General features: G+C 32.7%; 1 protein-coding gene across 1 annotated transcript in view; it reads right to left on the bottom strand.

The window, feature by feature from the left end:
- Nucleotides 1-20,961, bottom strand: part of FMRFaR (FMRFamide Receptor) — a 694,226-nt gene that overhangs the window by 289,052 nt on the left and 384,213 nt on the right. The window contains exon 2 of the mRNA XM_072527842.1: nt 20,293-20,372. The gene's annotated coding sequence lies outside the window, so the exon portion shown is untranslated. The remainder of the gene's footprint in view (nt 1-20,292; nt 20,373-20,961) is intronic.

Here is a 20,961-nt window from a genome sequence, read left to right as displayed (position 1 = left end):
GAACGCAAAAGTAATCCGCGACTTACAAAACATTTACGATCCAAAATAGTCTAAGTTTTGGGAGAAAGTGATCAAGCTTCACCGAAAAAGCAACATACGGGACGTGGACGGCGTCAAAAGTGTTCCAGAAAATCTGACCGGAAAACTAAACAAACGTGCGATCAATGCCAAAATTTTTATTGTTTAGATCACCTTCATCGCATATGCGATGAATTTATCCAGTTCCGGGACTCCTAATTTTTTTCAACATTGGATATCCAATGTCTTGCTTTTTTACATTTTTATTTGAACCTTTTGAAAAAATATTTTTGGAAAATCTCTTATTTTGACTTTTTTTATGTATCTAGTCTTTTTTGTTTGTAGGAATTTGATTATTTTGTAAATTTTACAAAATCTTTTAGCAGGTAGGTATTTATGATAAAGACCTACGCATTATTAAAAATCTTTACTGGTATCAACGTGCAAACATCAGGATTGGCCGGGACACTTCTGAAGAGCTTCAAATACGAAGAGGAGTAAGGCAGGGCTGCATTTTGTCCCCGCTACTATTTAACATCTATTTTGAGTTCGTTTTCAATAAAGCAGTGGATAATGTTCAATGTGGTATAAAAATGAATGGCGTCAATATTCATAATTTGAGATATGCGGATGACACAGTGTTAATTGCAAGCAATTACGAAGAACTTCAACATCTAATTAATAGGATTACCACAACGTGTGATGAATATGGCCTTAAGCTAAACACCGCAAAGGCAAAGGTGATGGTCGTCAGTAAAACTCCAATACAACCGGAAGTGGTAACAGCTTATGGTGAACAACTGATGAGAACTACCAGTATCACTTACCTTGGTTGTAATCTAATTGAGAACTGGGACATGAGCAAAGAAATTAGAATACGGATAAAGAAGGCCAGAGCTGCATTCTTTAAGATGAAGAAACTGCTATGTGGAAACAATATTACTTTAAGTCTGAAAATTAGATTACTGAGATGTTATGTGTCCTCTACTCTTTTGTATGGTGTCGAAGGTTGGACTTTGATGGATACACTTCTTAAGAAACTGGAAGCCTTTGAAATCTCGGTGTATTGAAGAATCCTACGAATAAGTTGGGTGGATAGAGTTCGTAACGAAGTTGTTTTGCATCGGATGGGAAAAGTTACGGAAGTCGTCAAAACAGTTAAAAATCGCAAACTTGAATATTTTGGCCATGTTATGCACCACCCAGAGAGATATAATATACTCCATTTAATAATACAACGCAAGGTAGACGGAAGAAGAGGGCCAGGTCGAAGAAAACCGTCATGGCGTAGAAACCTGAGAGATTGGTTTAACAGATCCTCTGCATCTCTTTTCCGAGCTGCCGTCAACAAAATTACTATAGCCAATTTGATAGCCAACGCTCGATAATCGAGCTCGGCACATGAAGAAGAAGAAGTAAATTTTACCCAATACGCGGTCAAATTTAATCCAGTGGTAAAAACTGCTGTTATTTATAAAAACTTAGTCAAATAAGATATTTAAAAAATAAATTCGTGTTTGAAATGTTTGTTGAGTTTATGCAATCAATTTTAAATGGGGTCAATAATACCACACTGTATTTTCATTTGTTTATAACAATGCTACTTGGTATACAATGAGGCATTGGGTGATAGTACACAATGGGACTGTCCTATTCTGTATTACTAAAGTTTGTACCAAGTGTGTATGCTATAAAATTATGTTGTAAAGGTACAATAAAAGTTTATTATGTTTTTTAAAGACATGGTGCGCAAATAAAAACCAAGGGTCGAGCGACATGCAGTTCCAATATTATGTTGCTGTCAGATAACCTTGATCAGACTTGTACAACAGTGCAAAAACCTAAAAAAGTCGTAGCGGAGAAAGGTGTAAAACATCTAAATAGTTGTACTAGCTACATGTGTCGTTGTATGTGCGAATGGTACGTTTCTGCCACCTGTCATGCTTTTTCCAAGGAAATATTATAAAAAGCATAGACCACAACGAGCTCTACCTGGCATAGTGGGTTTGGCAAATCCAAGTGGATGGATAATGATCTACGACAATCACTTGAGTCACGTAATATATCAAGTTGTTTACCTGGCAAAGGATAATGGTGTAGGTAAAAGAAATAAAATTAGACTTGCTGACAATAAATTTAATTTTACTACCAAACGACCGGTTTCGCTTTCTACACTTTGCAAAACATCTTCAGGTCAAACGGTACAAAGTAAATTAAACGTTGAAATTATAAAAAGCCAATATTAGGGTGCTGTCTTATAAAGATAAAGATCAAAAAAAGGTTATAGTAATTATGCCAATATTACCTGTCTGTGTTTATTAATATGCATAAAATTGATTTAGCAGACAAAGTGAAAACCCACAAATTGGTAAGAGATAATCTAGATGTTTGCAGGAAGCAATAATACCAACCCAGTGGTATAACGCAGAAATTATCATACTTCATAAAAAAGGGGATGCTACCGACCTCAGGAATTACAGGCCCATAAGTCTACTTTCACATATTTATAAACTATTTATAAAAATAATTACGAAACGACTAGAAAATAAATTGGAATTTTATCAGCCCATAAAACAGGCGGGTTTTAGAAAAGGCTATGGAACAAACGATCACCTACTGGTAATAAAAAATCTTATAGAAAAATGCACTGAATATAATAAACCACTAGCTTTAATATTTGTCGACTATGTAAAGGCATTCGACACCGTAAATCAACAAAAATGTTGGAAGCCTTGACAGAATGCCGAATTGACTATCGGTATATAAATATAATTAAACACATATACCAAAACGCAACAGCCAGTGTTAGAGTGGGTGATCGTCAAACCCAGAAATTCCCGATACAACATGGAGTACGCCAGGGGGACACCATATCGCCGAAACTGTTCACTACGCTTTTGGAATATATATGTAAAAGGGCAAAACTGACCGACAAGGGCATAAACATAAACGGAGAAAAGCTTAGCCATCTAAGGTTTGCAGATGATATTGTACTAATAGCTGATAGGATAGATGAGGCCAAAGAACTTTTAAATCAGCTCTACCTTTCCTCGCTAGAAGGGGGATTGAAAATAAGTATATCTAAAGCCCAGATGATGACAAATCTTGTAGTCAGCGAAGATATATGCGTAGGAACAAGATCCATAGACCAGGTAATGGCCTATAAATACCTAGGTCATGAGATCCGCATAGGAAAAGATAACCAAACCGTTGAGCTTCTCCGTCGTATAAGACTGACTTGGGCAGCCTTTGGCAAGCTGAACCATATTTTCAAATCGTCTGATATACCAATATGCCTTAAAAGAAAAACGTTTAATCAGTGTGTTTTGCCAGTGTTAACTTACGGTGCGGAAACGTTGACCATGACAAGGAGAACAGTTCAAAAGATCCGTGTGTGTCAAAGGGCGATGGAGCGTGCTATGTTGGGCGTTTCGCTACGAGACAAGATCCCAAATCGCCAGCTACGACAAAGAACAGGAGTGGCTGATGCAGTAGAGAGAGTAGCAACACTGAAATGGAACTGGGCAGGTCACGTGGCTCGAATGACAGATAATAGATGGACAAAGCGGATACTGGAATGGAGGCCAAGAGATGATGCCTACCGAAGCAGAGGTCGTCCACCAACACGTTGGACTGACGATCTAAAACGTTGTCATAGGAATTGGATGCAAGAGGCACAAGATCGAAATAGATGGAAAATTATGAGGGAGATCTATGTCCAGCAGTGGATAAGCGAAGATTGAATAATGAATCTATTGAATTGAAATAAATTAGAAACAAACAAAATACTACGTACATTCCGGTACAGGAATTTTTAAATAATGATTCGTGATACATAGTTCAAACTATCCTGTAATTGTTGATGATGGGTGATCTTCGGTTAATGTTGTAACTGTCTGACAATTAACGAGGAAGTGTCTTGAGGGGAGAGATGTTAACAAATGAATTATTTAAAAGTACAAGCAGAAACCAAAAAAATAACTCCTCAGAATAATAAACAAATTAAGAGAAATTTAAATATGATAAGCAGCTATTAAAAAATACTTAATTAATAAATAATTTATTTATTTATTACTATCAAAATAGTAATAATAATTAAAATAAAATAAAATTCCTTACAAGCCTTACAAAATCTGCGAGAAATTGACTTCGAATTAGGTTGACCCTCAAGTTTAAATTGTTTATTTTTTTTAATTACCTTTAACAATGGAATACATTATATAACATTTTTTCCGATAATTATTATTTAAAGCTTTCTTCCCTAATAAATTCCCTTAAATACACGTTTCTAACAATTTGTTTCCTCGACTTTGAAAGATCTTTGATCCAACGTACCCAATATAATACTTCCTCCCTCTTTCCATTTATAAATAAATGTACTGCGAAATGGCACTTAACTGTCACTTAAGCCTTATTCAGCTTTAGAATTTCTCCCTAGATGTTTATTTTAGGCACTTATATAAATATTCATACCGACTTTTCCAGAAACCAGCTCTCGTTATTTAGAAACTTCGATATTAGATGATTCCTAATAAAACGATGACACAGCTTTTGAGCTTTTGTGTTTAAGACTCGATTTATTCTGTATTAGGAACTTATTTTAAAACGTTCTAAATTTATCTTAAATGTGTAACTAGAAGATAAAAATCGTTATCCTTTTATGCATGCATATTTAATGATAATAATATGTAACTTTTTGTTTATAATTTTTTTTATATTGATTTCTCAAAGTATTTAATAAATTTAGAAAACTGGATAACACCTTTTCTTATGCCATTAAACTTAACACCTTTCGGCGGTCGACAGCGCGGGAGTAAACAAGTAAAATCTAAACGAGTTAGCTGTACTTGCTACCTGCTTCTTACAGTAAGCAAAATGTTTGCCCTATATACCAAACACCAACAAATTAAAAAGCCAAGAAACTCAAGACAGGTAGTTCACTATAACTTAGATAGTTTACAGGATAATTCCATTAAATTCCTATATCAACTACAACTTAATCCAAACTGATATACCAAACATATATCAGCATAAAATCGTGCTTTAACGATGCTGCAAAAGAAGCTCTAGGGCAAAAAGTCTGTAATAGATTTAGAAGAAAGGAATGCCGTTGGTGGACTCATGAACTAGAAACTTGTAAACGTTTACATGCTAAAAAATGTAAAACTGATTAAATGCATAGCAACTGGAACTGCCGAGGATAGGAACACATATACCTAATGAAGATGATTTACGCTGATTCTACATTGATAATTATTGCAATTCTGATAATACTAAAAAGAGTTATACAAATATCATTAGTTTTATAGTGCTTAGAGGCAGTAACAAAGATACAGAGTATTGAGAAAGACAAAACTGGTATACGGTTTAACACAAAACAACGCACCGGTTTTACAAGCGCATCTATCACTTACACATCACGCACTTTTCGGGATCGACAATACACCCCAGCCCGTATTTACTTTTCGAGAGGCAAATTCGCACTGTCCTAAGTCATATAACGCGGGGTGGAGAGAGTTTATGAGGGAGCTGGTCGAACACACATTAACACGACAGCTGACGAGCTGGGCATACAATTTGGTAAAATAACTATATTACGATTAAAATATTATAAATAGGTTGTTTTTACAACAAGGACTACGAACACAGAGATTTATATCATAAGATTTTAACGAAAGATAGAATCGAGTTTTAGAAAATCACTTAAAAAGAAATCTTCTAATGTTTAACAAAAAGCAATAATAACTGCTGCACAAGTATGAAAAAGTGTCATGCAGCTAAAGAATGAGAAAGCCCGTGGTCCACAAAATACAAGTAAAGAAGTATTCAAAGCATCTAGGGGTGATATAATGGACCCGTCTTAGGACTATGTGTCGGAAGGGATCATAAGTAAACTCGGCTTCAATTTACCATATCCACAAACTTAAAGCAGCTCCGGATAAATTAATGGAGATTCTTGCAGTTATCTTTATTGCCCCACTAATACAAGTCGCCACACAAAGAATAAAATAGAGCAATTATGTATTCCACTTATAAACAAGGAAGCAGAAAACACTGCAAAAATTATAGGATAATTGGTGTAATACGTTTTTTAAAAAGGTTTTATAGGCGTGTACTAAAACACGTTAATTCAGTTAAAGAATCAGAAGACCAAAACAGTTTCAGAGTTGGTCGCTCTTGTGTAAAAGTGTATTGACAATTAAACAGCTTATAGAGAAATACATAGAAAGAGAGTCAAATGTCTACTTAAGCTTTGTCGACCTTGAGAAAGCCTACGATACCCTACCATTACATCAGTTGTGAGTGTGCATGAAAAACAATGGTATTAGTAAAAATTGCATTAAAGCTGCAAAAACCCTATACTTAGGATATACCAGCGCAGTCAAAGTAGTAGTAGGTCAGACGACGTCTAAAGATTTTCTGATTAGTAAGGGTATAAGACAGGGATGTCCTTAGCGCTCTATTATTTTAAATAAACCTGGAAGAAGCACTCAGCATATATCGGTGGAAATGACCAAATGGGAATAACGGTGGATAATGACATAATATACTCTCTTCTGTTCACGGGCGATAAAGTTTACTAATAGCTGCTAATACTGACGACTCATACTAATTATGAATTTTCGTTTGAAAAAGACTTTTTTAAAAAGCACAAACACTCAAAATAAACTTTTATTTACACTAGCAAATATTTTAGTTACAATTCAGAATATATTATTTAGACTAATATCAAGCTGTCAGATTGTCCGACTAAAAAAGGTGGTTTTACAATGCTTTATATTGAATTCGCATGGTCGAATATACTGGATTCTAGCGGTCATTGTACTATCCATCCCCTGAAGAAGTATTGTAAGGGACGAACAAAACTTTTTGCATTAGCTTCTTCTGGAGTTTCGTTGCTATAATGTGTTTCTCTATTACTTACACCGGGCTTAGACAAGGAGATCCTCCCCCCCCCCTGCTATTTAATTTTGCACTGGAACATGCGATAAGAAAAGCTTAACTACAACTGACAAACGGATTTGCCGCTGAAGGATCAAAAATACTATGAGGGTTTGCGGATGACGTGGACACAACTGCACAATCTACCAGAGATGCAAAAGAAGTTTTCATCCTATTCGAAAACTGAGCCAAGGAAGTTGGTCTGAAGGTCAACGAGGACAAGACCAAGTACATGGTGGTTACGAAGAACCCAAGACCAACGGTTAGAGAAAACGTAACATCAATGAATACAACTTTGAAGTCGTCAAAGAACTCAAGTACCTGGAAGCGATCATAACATCTGAAAATAAATATGAAAAGGACGTGGCAGCCAGGACCATTGCAGGAAACAGGGCATATTACTCATTAATGACCATACTTAAATCAAAAATACTCTCAATACCAGCAAAAATCAGAGTGTTCAAGACAATAATTCGTCCCACAATAACGTATGGAAGCAAGACATGGACTCCGAACCAGCGGGAAACAACAAAATTACTGGTACTGGAAAGAAAGATACTGCGGACTATATATGAGCCTTGCAGAGAAGAGACAACAGGAGAATGCAGAAGAAGACACAATGATGAATTTCAGACAGTATATGGAGATGAAAACATAGTACGCTACATTAAAGCAAACCGAATAAGATGGGCGGGCCACGTACTAAGATCGAGTGACGAAAGACTCCTGAACGCCACATTCTGGGAAAGGCCCGATGGCAGAAGGTCAGTTGGTCGCCCAAGAAAGAGATGTAAGGACGCAGTAGCCAGTGATCTACGCAAAATGGGAATACAGCAATGGGAAATAGCTGCTCAGGACCGACAACAATGGAGGAAAACAGTAAACGCAGCCAAGACTCACATAGAGTTGTAGAGCCAAATGATGATAATGATAATGAAATATTTTATTATACACAATTCAAAATTATATTATTATATTATATTATTATATTATTCAGAATAATATCACACTAATATCAAACTGTCAGACTGTCAGCCTAAAAAAGGTGGTTTTACAATGCTTTATTTAAAATCATTACACTTGCTGAATTTGCGGTTTTAGTAAGTCACAATTGATGTTGTCAGGCTCCCGAATATTCGGTGCTGATAGGTGGTAACTTCTTATTGAATTCGCATCGTCGAATATTCTGGATTCTAGCGGTCATTTTACTATAACTAGCAATAAGCTAAGGACACTGTTTAAGAATTATGAGAAATTGGGATTTAAACTAAATGTACAAAAGACCAAATATATGGTAAATGGCAACAAAAACAAGCAAATTGAAATATTTATAATACTAACATAATCTACAAATAGCACATAAAACCTTACTAATAAATATTTTAGAAAACTTAAGAGTAAAACCCCTCTATCACAAAAACACACATAGTCCATGAAATTCCATGTTAAAACTGTCAAGGAGTTTATATAGGTCAAACAGGTCAGCACCTACATTCTAGAATAAATTCACATAAATATTATAAAAATTGCGATAGACTTTACCAAACATGAAAATTTTGATTTTAATAGTGAAACAAAACACAAGAAAGTATATATATATATATATATATATATATATATATATATATATATATATATATATATATATATATAATTTTTATATTCTTCATTACTGGTTTATGACATGTGTGTGTATAATAAAATTGTGCATTGAAGTAGTCCATTCATATCGTTTAGAACTTTATTTCCAAAAGTGAACTTAAAGTGGAATTCACCTTCTTTTTTGCTACTAGCTCTTCCTAGTAGTAGAAAATAAAATATTGTCTATTAAAAAGAATAGGATACACCACTGCCAATAGACACAAAGCGCATCCAGGCATGTTGGAATTATATAAGGATAAAGTTCAGCCAGAATCTCGTTTGCGACTCTTTGAGCGATCCGAAGATTCCATTTAAATCAAAACAGAGGAACACTTTACTTAAACGCGCCATTAAAAGGAATAAATCCTCGGGCAAATCGAGAACGACTGAATCTAAGGAAATCTCCAACTTTTCAGATATAATTAACTTTAATTTAGAAAATAAATTTGCGGCTAAAAGCTTACTTAAAAAATTGATTTGTATTTAACAAATTAAGTTGGAAGGAGTTAATTATGAAAATGCACTGTTTATATTTAGCTTGCTTAAATACCTTTTATAAAATCAAAACTGCCACGAATCCAGTGTGCCAACCTAAGAACAAATAAGATTATTTATTTTTATAGAACCAATACAAGGAAATAAAGAAAAAAAGGACTGTTACAAAGCCAGATATCTGTTTTTTTTTATTATAGATCTATTTTAATTTTTTTCTTACAATTAAAAAGCTTAATATTTATGGTAAAATTACAAAACAAATCTTTACATAAAAATAGCTTTAAAATGGCGATTGCTTAAAGTTGTAAAATTCAATTGATGCTTCGAAATAATCAGGAAACATTGTTTTGAATTTATTGTTATTAGCTTTATATCCTTCAGATCTTTCTTTAATGTTGCTAATTAAAAATCGCATACAACAAAATATATATTAACTTTAAAATGTTGCCACTGAATCTTATTTCATGTTTTGGAATTTCATTATCAAATAGTTTTCGTGTTTTCTGCTTTTTTTATCATTAGTACAAATGTAACATTTAACTTTTTTTGATTCTTTTTCTAAATTGTCAAAATCATCTTTAACAGAATGAATCAAATATTAAAACTGCTGTATTTAGGGATTTGTCTTTTCTTTTGTAATAAATAAGCTTCACTTATGGTATCGTATGGTACATTTATTTAAAACACTACTGTACACTCTTACAAAGTTACTTAATCTTGTATGTAATAGTACTTAGTTAACGTTGTGCTAATACGTGCTATCTCGACTTGCCATATTGCCGTTAATTTAGTTATGATCTCCAAGATAATATTCGTTGTCTCTTTTATAATATTCCTTGCTATATCAGCAGTCATTCATTAGTGGGTCAAGTTTGTGTTATCAACCTACGATTCACAATACTGCTGACTTGCACATTCTAATCAAGACTATTTTTATGAATGTCCTCGATTCGAATTATTAAACATATTTTATATAAACAAATGAGAAATGTAATACACGTTCCTTTTAAACTTAATCTTTTTATGAATTGTAATATTTTAGCGATAATACCACAAAGAGTCTTTTATTTTATTAGGTTTTTTATGTATACTCCGTACCTTGTTAACAGTTTATTTTATTGCAAAATTTGTGGCCCGTATTGCTAATGTATTGTTCAAATTTTAATCGCCCTTAAAATGGTACCAAAGTTTTATCAATTTATACCTGATGGTATGACAGGCATTTGAAAATTTCTTTTAAGTTGAAAAAAGAGAACTAATCTTATACAATCTGTCATTGCTTTCCATAACAGCTTCGTTGTCAGCGAAGTGCAAGTTCTTTAGAAGTAATTAAAAAAGATTTCTTGATATTAGCTGACAAAGTCTATTTTTAGATATGATCTTCTTGGACCAGTATAAAGACATTGTAGGATGAGAAAGAAGTCCCATCAACATTGTTAGTCCCAAAAACTTTTCTATTTCTTCTGGAATTGTATTTTTATTATTGTGTGCATGATCTACGTTTACCATTAGTAATCAAAAGCTTATAAAAGTCATATGGAATCATATTATATTTATCATATATAGAATTACGGATCCCAGGATATTCCACTGAAAATGCAAAGTATTTCAAATTATTTCCGGTAGCAGATCCCAACTTGGTTTATTGTAAAATTTCTACATTCTTCAGTCTACATTCTTTACATTAGTTGTAGCATGATCGTCGTCAGATTTGAGAAAGACTGTATTCTGCTCAATAACATCCTCGTTAGACTTTGCACTATCACATGTATTGGCATTTAGGTTTGAAACATGTTGTACATTATCAGATACAAAAAATACTGTTGTAATAGATCCGCCTCTGCTACATTGGACGTCTGTTCAATTTCTTTTAAACGAAACTCTTCTGCTATCGGTTGTTAAGAACTGGTCGATTGCAAAGTCATATCTTATGTTTTAAAAGGTGAATCCCAAAACCTTTGACATTTCTTTAAAAATATTGGCTCATCAGAACCAGCTGAATCTCAGTCACTTGGTTGATGTCTGGTGGAAAATCAGACTTTTCTCAGAAAGTATTTCACTCCATAGTTTTTGTAGTCATTCTTGTTCTTTCTTGTAAAACAATATTTTCGTTAACTACAAAAATACTCAATTGCAATTACAAAAACACGACGCGATGGCCGACACTTATACATACAATAACGGACATAAGAAGAGAACTAAACGTAGAATGAAACGTTTTGGCGATCACGTGATGTCAGCCGCGCATATCCACAGCGCCCACAGCGACGGACGTAATCATTAAAGGCCGCGGAGGGTTGATGTTGTTCACCATTTTTTGCATTTTTTTTTTCAAAAACTGAATTGTTTATGAAGAATATGTCATATCTCTTAAGATTTTAAATAAATTCCTGCAAAAAAAAATGTTTGGTTAGTATGGAGCATCAAACAATATTATTATGGTGGCACTTTATGTGTTAACTTTTAAATAGAAGTAATCTTGGGGGTTGTGATGCAACATTTGCAGTATATGCACTACGCTCTTGCTATCTAACGAGTAGAGAAGTAAATTTAACTTAGCTCATCAAAAATAAAACAACGAGAAAATGTTTTTGTGACAATTTATTAAGAACTATTCGAGAAATTTAGTTCCCAACAATTACTTACGCGACTGCCATCATTTAACTACATTACCGCGCTGAAATAAGTAGAAAAGTTAGTAAAAGAACACAAATTGTGCAGTCTTAATTTTATTTCGCCTGTTTCAATTGGAGCACCTTAATTCTAGCGATAATAAATTAGAGTCAATTGTGAGTTGCCGACGGGAACTTTGGTTCGATGGGTTAATCTTGTTATTTCAAACCTAATTTAATAAACGAACTTTGGTCCGTAGAAAGTTAGTTGTAAGTTCCGGTTTAATGTTTTTCATCGCAAATTTTTAAGCAATTTAGAGCGGCATTTGCAGTTATGATAATAAATTTGAAATAGTTTGCTAATTTTCTGCATTAGCTAAAGTTACTTACATAATTTGTTCGTTTAACTTTAACCAAGAACTATTTAAGTTTGCAATCAAATGCATGTATGTATGTACTTTCTACTTACCTTACCTTAAAGTCATTTTTGCTTTTTTGTAGCAAGTTAATGCTGGACTCTCTTTTTTTAGTGGCTGAATTAACAAAATGAAACACTAGGCCGTACTGTAGACTGGTGCCAAGCTTCATACTATGTTTTTTGTATTTTTAAAACTTAAATAAGTAATATGTTTAAAAATGAATAAAGTAATTTTAATATTTATTCGTTAATTTTATAGATTTTAATAAAATTGAAAAAGTTTCCATGTTGTATAATGGACACCCCCATTAACACTACTGAACAGTAGTTCACAGTAGTGAACTAGTGAGTGAACTACAAGTGACTAGTGAGTGTAGTAGTGTCTGGGGGCTCGGGAGACTGAGACCTCGGAAGCCCTGAAGAAGACATCAGAGAGGATGTCGAAAGCTCGGCCCAACGGATAACGACGCGGTTCAACCCGGAAGACTGGTGAGTTTAATATTAATTTTTATAATAGTATTAATCTTAGCTCTAGGTTTAATATACAGGGTGTTTCAAAAAAAGGTAGTTGAAGAAAAAAAAATTACGCATTTTTTAAGATTTTGCCGAAACTACTGGCAACATTGTAATGAAATTGTATGCAAATATGTTTTGGAAGCTGATACATCCCATGAATTTGTTTTTATATCTGATTCTCATAGAGGGCGCTAGTTACACGGATCGTACTAAGTATTAGTCAATATAACTTTTTTAAGAGTATAATTATTAATCAAAATTTCAAGTAAACTTAAACATCATTCAATTCTACACGAAAAAGGTACTCTTGGTAAAACTCGATACTGTGTACCGTTTTCGGAATATTTTGATTTGAAAAGTATGAAGTAATAATTGATGCTGGTAGTAATGATAAAGTTCTAATAGGTATATCTCTATTTTCGCCAAGTGTGCCATGGAAATCTGACATTTATTCATTGTTATGACGATAAATCAACAATAATTAGAGTTTTGAAACCTTGTTATTTGTAAAATCAAATCAAAATGTACTCAAATGTTGAATACACTGACATGTTATTAACCTTAGGAGAATGTTTAGGATGTTCTAGTGCAGCTGTGACACGTTATGCAGAAAAGTTTCCTAGAAGAAACTTACCAAGTAAAAAAACATTTAGAGCCGTTGAACGACGTTGTCGAGAAACTGGGAATGTCAGACCAAATAAAATAAATTCTGGTAGACCAAGAACAACAAGAACAATTAATAAAGAAAATAATATTTTAAATTTACTTGATCAAGATCCAACAGTTAGCGTAAGGAATATAGCAAGACAAACAAATACTTCTTCTTCAAGTACTTGGTGGATACTGAAAGAACAGCAATTACATCCTTATCATTACAGACAAGTCCAAGAGCTCTTGCCAGATGATCTACCGGTTAGAGGGGATTTTTGTGAAACATTGCAACAAAGGACAGCCCACAATCCAAATTTTTTAAAATGCATTCTTTTTACGGACGAGGCCACCTTTACGCGACAAGGTATGTTTAACTCCCATAATGCACACTATTGGTGTGATGAGAATCCATGAGTCAAAAGGGTATCACATTACCAACACTCATTTAAAGTTATTGTTTGGGCAGCAACTTTAGGTAACAAATAATTAGGGTATCATATTCTACCTGGAAATTTAAATAGTGATATGTATCTTGATTTTTTAAACAATTCCTTATTCGAGATATTAGAAGATTTAACGCTAAACGAGCGAAGATCTTTATTTTTTATGCACAATGGAGCTCCACCACACTTTGATAGAAGGTGACATAATTGGTTGAGTAATCATGATTTTTCTTTACTAAAATAAAGTAATAAATTGGTGTCTGAAGTCTTATTACAGTCCCACATATATGTTCCAATAAAGTCTGACTGGGACATATATGTCCCGGACAAAATGGCGGATCTTGGCGGAGTTTATGTTTGCATATTTATACGTTTTAAACAAAAAAAGTTCTAAATTCTATACCGATAATTAAAAAAAAAATCTGACTTGAAAGGGTTAAATTGGTAGGTGGATAATTATGTTTCTGTCAATTTTGATTTGTTTTTATCTACACGATCTTATTTCTTGTTGTTTGTTAATTTGTGTGTAAAGTTGTTTATTGTTTTTTATTATATCTGTATCAGAAAGAAGAAGTTGTTCTTTAAATTTCACAAAAAGAGGAACTTTTACTTATTAAGAAAATATCTAAATTTAAATCAATTATGAGACCAAGAAAAATTAGAAGTTTTAAACGGAGAGAATAATCGATAAAAGGACAAAGAAGACAGAGAAAAATGGCCAATCATAAAAGAGATATTTAGGAACAAGAATTAAATATATTAAATAAATAAAAATCTGATTTTAAAATTATTTTATAGGTACTTAATTATTATTTTTTACATTTATGTACAAAAACTAGTCGCTGGTTGTTTAAACATTTAATACAAAAATTCTCTTTTTGAATGATATACTCGTATTTCTTCATCTGCAAGTACAATATGCAACTCCAGCTAAAAATAACTCACAGAATTTGTTTACTAATCCCCTAGACGACATTAAAGCGAATCGCTTATGTAAATATTCATCTTATCTACATTTCTCTTATCGGGCTAATGAAATTACTTCTTCTGTTTTCAATCTCTTTAGTTTTAGAATGCTTCCACGTAATTTTCTGCTGTGTTTGGTTAAAAGGAAACTTTTTCCAGCATTTCTAGCGGAAATAAACCGATTTAAATAAAACGTTAAGACAATTCCGCCATCTAAACTTTATTGCAGAAATGAAATAGCATGCTTAAGTTTTGGTGAACTGTTTATTTTTCTGCTGGTGAAAGATTTAAATTAAAGTTTAGATTTATTATTCCCGCTCAAAATTTAAGTCGTATCAAAAATTGTGTTTTTTGGTATTATAAGTATATTCAAGTGTATATTTTAACCATCATCGGCATAACCTGGTACTAATTCAAGCTGAAAAAACACTGGGGTTTTAATATCTTGTTTATTTCTAGTTGTTCATCGGTTCACCCGTATATTGGAAGATATTTGAAGACACTTCGTCAGAATCTTCTATGATAACGAATTCTTCAAATACGGTCAATTGGGGTGACTTAATACGCTGTACGCGTATAATCTAAAAAACTGTTATTATGAAATTACTGGGATTTAATAATTGGTTGGATTTCTAAATCTGGTCTGTGTCTAAGTCCTGTGAATCCATCTAAATCATCTTCCAAGTTTGCATTCCCCATCAAACTTTTATAAAAAGACTGACAAACTTCGGGATTAAGATGCATTATAGACATGATGTCTTGAATTTTGAATTGGAGATTTCCTTGTCGTTGGGCCATATTAGAGGTATATCGTCTATATATCGATATCCACTTCAGTGTAAGCACTATCTTCAAAGCGTGTTTTCATAAAAATTGAAAATGGCTTGGCTTTGTCCAACATAATTTCCCTAGTTTGCAGCCAGCTGATTTTTTCTTTGTTGACATCTCTTTTTCTATTTGTTATATTTCCTTTTAGTTTTGCCGAGCTGCGAAAATCTGTAGATTTCATACCTGTAACGACAAACTAATTTTTTTTGACATCCTTCCATTACTCTTATCTTCAGGAGTGTATAATATTTGTTGGTGTTTTTATGCACACTCGACATCAGAAAAGTCTAAATCATTTGCCAAAAAGCTATGACCAGAGACTAGAAAGAGTATATAATTTTTTTAAAAGATACATTTACATAAACCTCATATCGCGGTTTTGTCCGTCACATGAATGAAACCACATCACAAGCTATGTAATATCAGATGAGACATTCTCGTCAATAAATTTCATCAAGCAAGAGCCAATCTCTTGAGCGACCCTACCTGCTTCATTTTCCATCCAAATATTACAGAATCCCTTATTAGTTTTTCCCGAATGTGTTCCTAGATTATAAAACCCAATGTTTTTTCTAGATTAAAACTTTCTCAAGAACAACATTCCAACCAACTGCATTCTTTACTCATGTCACTAGTCATTTTTTGTCTAGCTTCCTACCATATATGAATATGCTTATCATGCTCTTCACGTAAATTACTTTTCTCCTCTTCATTTGGAAAACAATTAATTTTGGCTTGATAGGTGTCGCAGGTGTTATAAGTGTCTTTTTTTAATGATTTAAATTTTAGATTAAATTTTGAATAAAATATTCGCTTGTATGAAACAAAACTAACAGGATTTACCACTTCTTCTTTGTACATTCGATATAATAACGCAAGCGTTACTTCCGACGGTAGAAATTGAGTTTCAAAACATTGTTGTCTTCGGTAGTGACTCTTATACTTCGGAGTTTTGTTTATTTGTGTTATAATTTCTTGTTTCCTGTCTTCGTCAATTTTATTTCTACCACCATTCCTTGCTTGCCTGTTATGGTTGAGGTTTTTTTTTTTCCTTATTGAATTTCAAGTTAGTTCTGTGAAAAAATCAGGAAAAACGGTTTGTTGCTCAGGTCTTCATGTGACAGGTTCATCCAATGGCGCCAACAAGTCGGTCGAAGTTTCATTTTTGATACCTTACAAACTTTCGAAAGATACATTTACGTAGCCTGATTATAAAGGCACAAGTCTTCTGTGCTCTTTCGAAGTAAAGTACCGCTTACATATGCCACAAAAACAAGGACTTTTTAAATTTATAATTATAGTTTTATTGTAAAAACATTTTTTGTATTTTTTTACTGTATAAAGGAATAACTAATCCATTTTTTTTTTTCGTAAAAACGTTAATTTTTCGTAAGTTTTGCATAAAAAAAATCATTAAATGTATTTTTTTCAAATTTAAACCACAAAAAATCATTTTTTTGAGAAACTAAAACCAAAATGTATAACGTTATGATCCTTTAACCATATAAACTAGAGATCGAGACTAAAGTTTTGAGGAGTAAGTACATAAACTTTCTAGGTCTTTTCATTACAAAACTACAAGCAATATTTGTAATTCAAAAATATATTAAGTCTTCCGAATTGACCATTAGTAGTCAATATCATAATCATTGACATTAGTAGCCTCATTGTGGTACACTGTTAAATTTTTGATAAAAAATTCTTTCATTTTTAAGTTATTTTGGAAAAAGATATGACAAATACAGAAGAATAAAATGGCTTTCATGCAGGTAGATTCTGTATAGACACGATATTTTTTCAAAAGCAGGCTATTGAGAAAAGATTGACACCTTTATAAAAACCGACTTCATCTGTGAAAAAATACAAGAATTGCGTACGAAATTGCTCTCTTCACGTTTAAAAATCACCGGTCGCTTCAAGTGTTGCTTTTGAGAGAACTGTTCACTCTACACAAAAAAACATTTTTGTTTAAAATTATCTCAGCTCAATTTTTATTTAAATTTTTTTTTGATTTGTTTGTTTTGCTTGTTTTGTTTATCAAATCGCCCCCCCCCCCCCCCAAATACAAGGGACGTTTTAGCGAAAACCGGCAGGTAAAAGTGCTAAACTTTTTTACATCTCTTTTAAAATAATTACTATTTACATGGGAATAAGCCACAATTAAAGGTTAAAATACGTTTATTGACGTTTCAATTTCCACTTCGGAAATCGTTTTCAAAATACAAACATTAGTAAATTAAACAAATTTTGTTTTTTGTTACTTAGTGAAAAATTCTTCTAATAATTTAATTTTATCTGACTCATCTATATTGACAATTCAGACATACATTATACATTTTAAAGTAGATGACTTTAAAATGATATTGCCAATATTGTTGAGTTGCGTTCCTGGGACGACTTTACTTATAAGATAGTTCATTCGATTATATGAAATCAACTTTAACTGGAAAATATCCGTCCCGAAAAATATAACATGTAATTCGTCTTTAAAAAGACAAATACATGCCATGATGACAGTAAAATTCTCCTGTAAGTGATTCCATAGTAAATTATGAGGGAAAAACCAGGAAAAAACCTCATAATACTATCCCGACATGGTAAGTATTTGATCGTGCATTTAGTTTACCTTCAATAAACACCAAATTCCAATTTTATATGTTTGTTATTTAAAAAACATAAATGATGTATTCTCTATATGTTACTGACTTACCAATACTGGTATTTTCCTTTTAATAACTTCCTCTTTCAATATGGGTAACCAGATTCTACTACATTCTGCCGAGGAATTCGCGACACAATTGGTCTCATTTAGCATAATTAGAGCCAAAATTACTTGTTCTAACGAAAATTCGTTCTTGGAGGAAAAACATTTGTTAACATCTGTTTTATTAAAAAATGATTATCCTTTATCGTTTATAAATAAGGAATTTTCAACAATCGATCGAATAGAACAAAACAACTTAGAACGAGATCCTACAGCATATGCAAGGAATAATACGAGGAAAATAACAATACCATACATAAAAGGATTATCGGAAAAGCTTAAAAGGATAGGAAATAAATTTAACATTTCAACAACATTCAAAACAACAAACACGTTGAGATCTATTTTGTCCAAAACCAAACCTAACAATGAACAAGAAAGGACAAAGAATTGCATTTATAAAATACCTTGTGAAGGCGATCAATTTTATTTAGGTGAAACATCAAGACCATTAAATGTTAGAATAAGTGAACATCAATCCTATATTAAAAATAGAGAATTTGATAGATCTCAAATATGTAAACACGCATGAGATAATGAACATAGGGTTCAATGGAATGATTCAAATATAGTCCTAAAAGAAACGGATGGTAAAAAGAAAAAAATCAAAGAACCGGCTCTAATTATGCTAAATGAGACCAATTGTGTCGCGAATTCCTCGGCAGAATGTAGTAGGATCTGGTTACCCATATTGAAAGAGGAAGTTATTAAAAGGAAAATACCAGTATTGGTAAGTCAGTAACATATAGAGAATACATCATTTATGTTTTTTAAATAACAAACATATAAAATCGGAATTTGGTGTTTATTGAAGGTAAACTAAATGCACGATCAAATACTTACCATGTCGGGATAGTATTATGAGGTTTTTTCCTGGTTTTTCTCTCATAATTTACTATGGAATCACTAACAGGAGAATTTTACTGTCATCATGGCATGTATTTGTCTTTTTAAAGACGAATTACATGTTATGATCTTTTCTGACGGATATTCTCAAGTTAAAGTTGATTTCATATAATCGAATGAACTATCTTATAAGTAAAGTCGTCCCAGGAACGCAACTCAACAATATTGGCAATATCATTTTAAAGTCGTCTACTTTAAAATGTATAATGTATGTCTGAATTGTCAATATAGATGAGTCAGATAAAATTAAATTATTAGAAGAATTTTTCACTAAGTAACAAAAAACAAAATTTGTTTCATTTACTAATGTTTGTATTTTGAGAACGATTTCCGAAGTGGAAATTGAAACGTCAATAAACGTATTTTAACCTTTAATTGTGGCTTATTCCCATTTAAATAGTAATTAATTTAAAATGCCACAAGAAAATAGCTTCAGAACAATATCTCTTTTAAGATCCCATAATTGACATTATTAGCAAAATTCAGCAGTTTAGTATGATTTTTAGAGGATCAGTGGTGTTTTCGTCTCTGACGACTGGGGTATTGGATAAACCCATAAGGTAACAGATACGTTCAGTGAAAATTTTAACCGGTATTTACGCCTAATTAGTAAAATGTATGAGTCAGCCAGTTTTTTACAGAAACTCCTTGTAAATCTTCGCCACTAGAAATCTCCAATACTATTATTGCCTCTGTGACCCCTAGCGAGGATAAACTACTCGCATATTTAAGTTTTACCGAGTTTACTTCCAGCCTCTTCATCAATTATTTAGACGGGCCTTGTGGTTAGCTCCTGAAATGATTAATTAACATTTCGGAAGTTATTGATTCACAATTCGCATTACCCCCGTGTACGAGTTTGATCAAAGTTTACCCTGCTCTTGTCATTTGCAAATCTGATTTGAATGATGGTTATTGAGGAGATTGGGATGTATGTATCCGTGTTTCACAGAAATCGCTTTATTCAAATGGGATAACTAAAGTAAACGAAACTAGTAATTGTTGGAGGAAATTATTAATGGATTCTGTTATTGGTCATTTGTTATTTTTGAAAGGTCTTAACGAAAATTTCAAATAAATAATCTTTCTTACCTTTCTTAATGATCCAGCTATTAGTGATAAATTTCGTTATTTGTCAGTTCTGGGAGATGATCGCAAAATTGTAGAAATAGCTGTAACAAATTATTATTAATTAGTATCGTATAAATGATGTGATATATACATAATAATATGACAGATTTTGTCCACTGAATGTCCACTGCTATATATTTTTGTTAAACCTACTGGCTTAAATTTATTGTAATATCTTTGGAAATGATTTTAGTAGATTTTAATCAACTATTCAAAAATGGCAACTTACAGTTAGAGCATGTTTTAAAACTATTCAAAAAAATTATCCTGAAAACAATCTGGGTAAGCATAGATAGTATGTTCACCACACATAAATTTTCCACATCTTTTGCAACTGCGACTGGTGGGTCTATTTTTTATTCCGTAGCAAAAGCCACATCTGCCTCTACTACCATCTAGAAATGTCAAGAGTGATTAACAGGATATACCTTAGTGATTTTCTTTATTCTCGCTGACATGATACGTGGTATATTTGCTTGACAGGCACAAACGTGAAGCTGCGGTTCGATCAGAGCGAATGACAAATTGTGCAAAAACTATCTTTGTGGTAAACAAATCTCGTTATTATTACACTAGATAAGCACCGTGAGGTTTATAGCAGCTATATTTGGCATCCTTTTTTTCTTTTAA

The sequence above is a fragment of the Diabrotica undecimpunctata genome, chromosome 4 (genome assembly GCF_040954645.1).
Source record: "Diabrotica undecimpunctata isolate CICGRU chromosome 4, icDiaUnde3, whole genome shotgun sequence".
In the NCBI taxonomy this organism is placed as follows: Eukaryota; Metazoa; Arthropoda; class Insecta; order Coleoptera; family Chrysomelidae; genus Diabrotica; species Diabrotica undecimpunctata.
The sequence above is the reverse complement of the archived record's forward strand: the minus strand, read 5'-3'. Positions and strand labels throughout refer to the sequence as shown.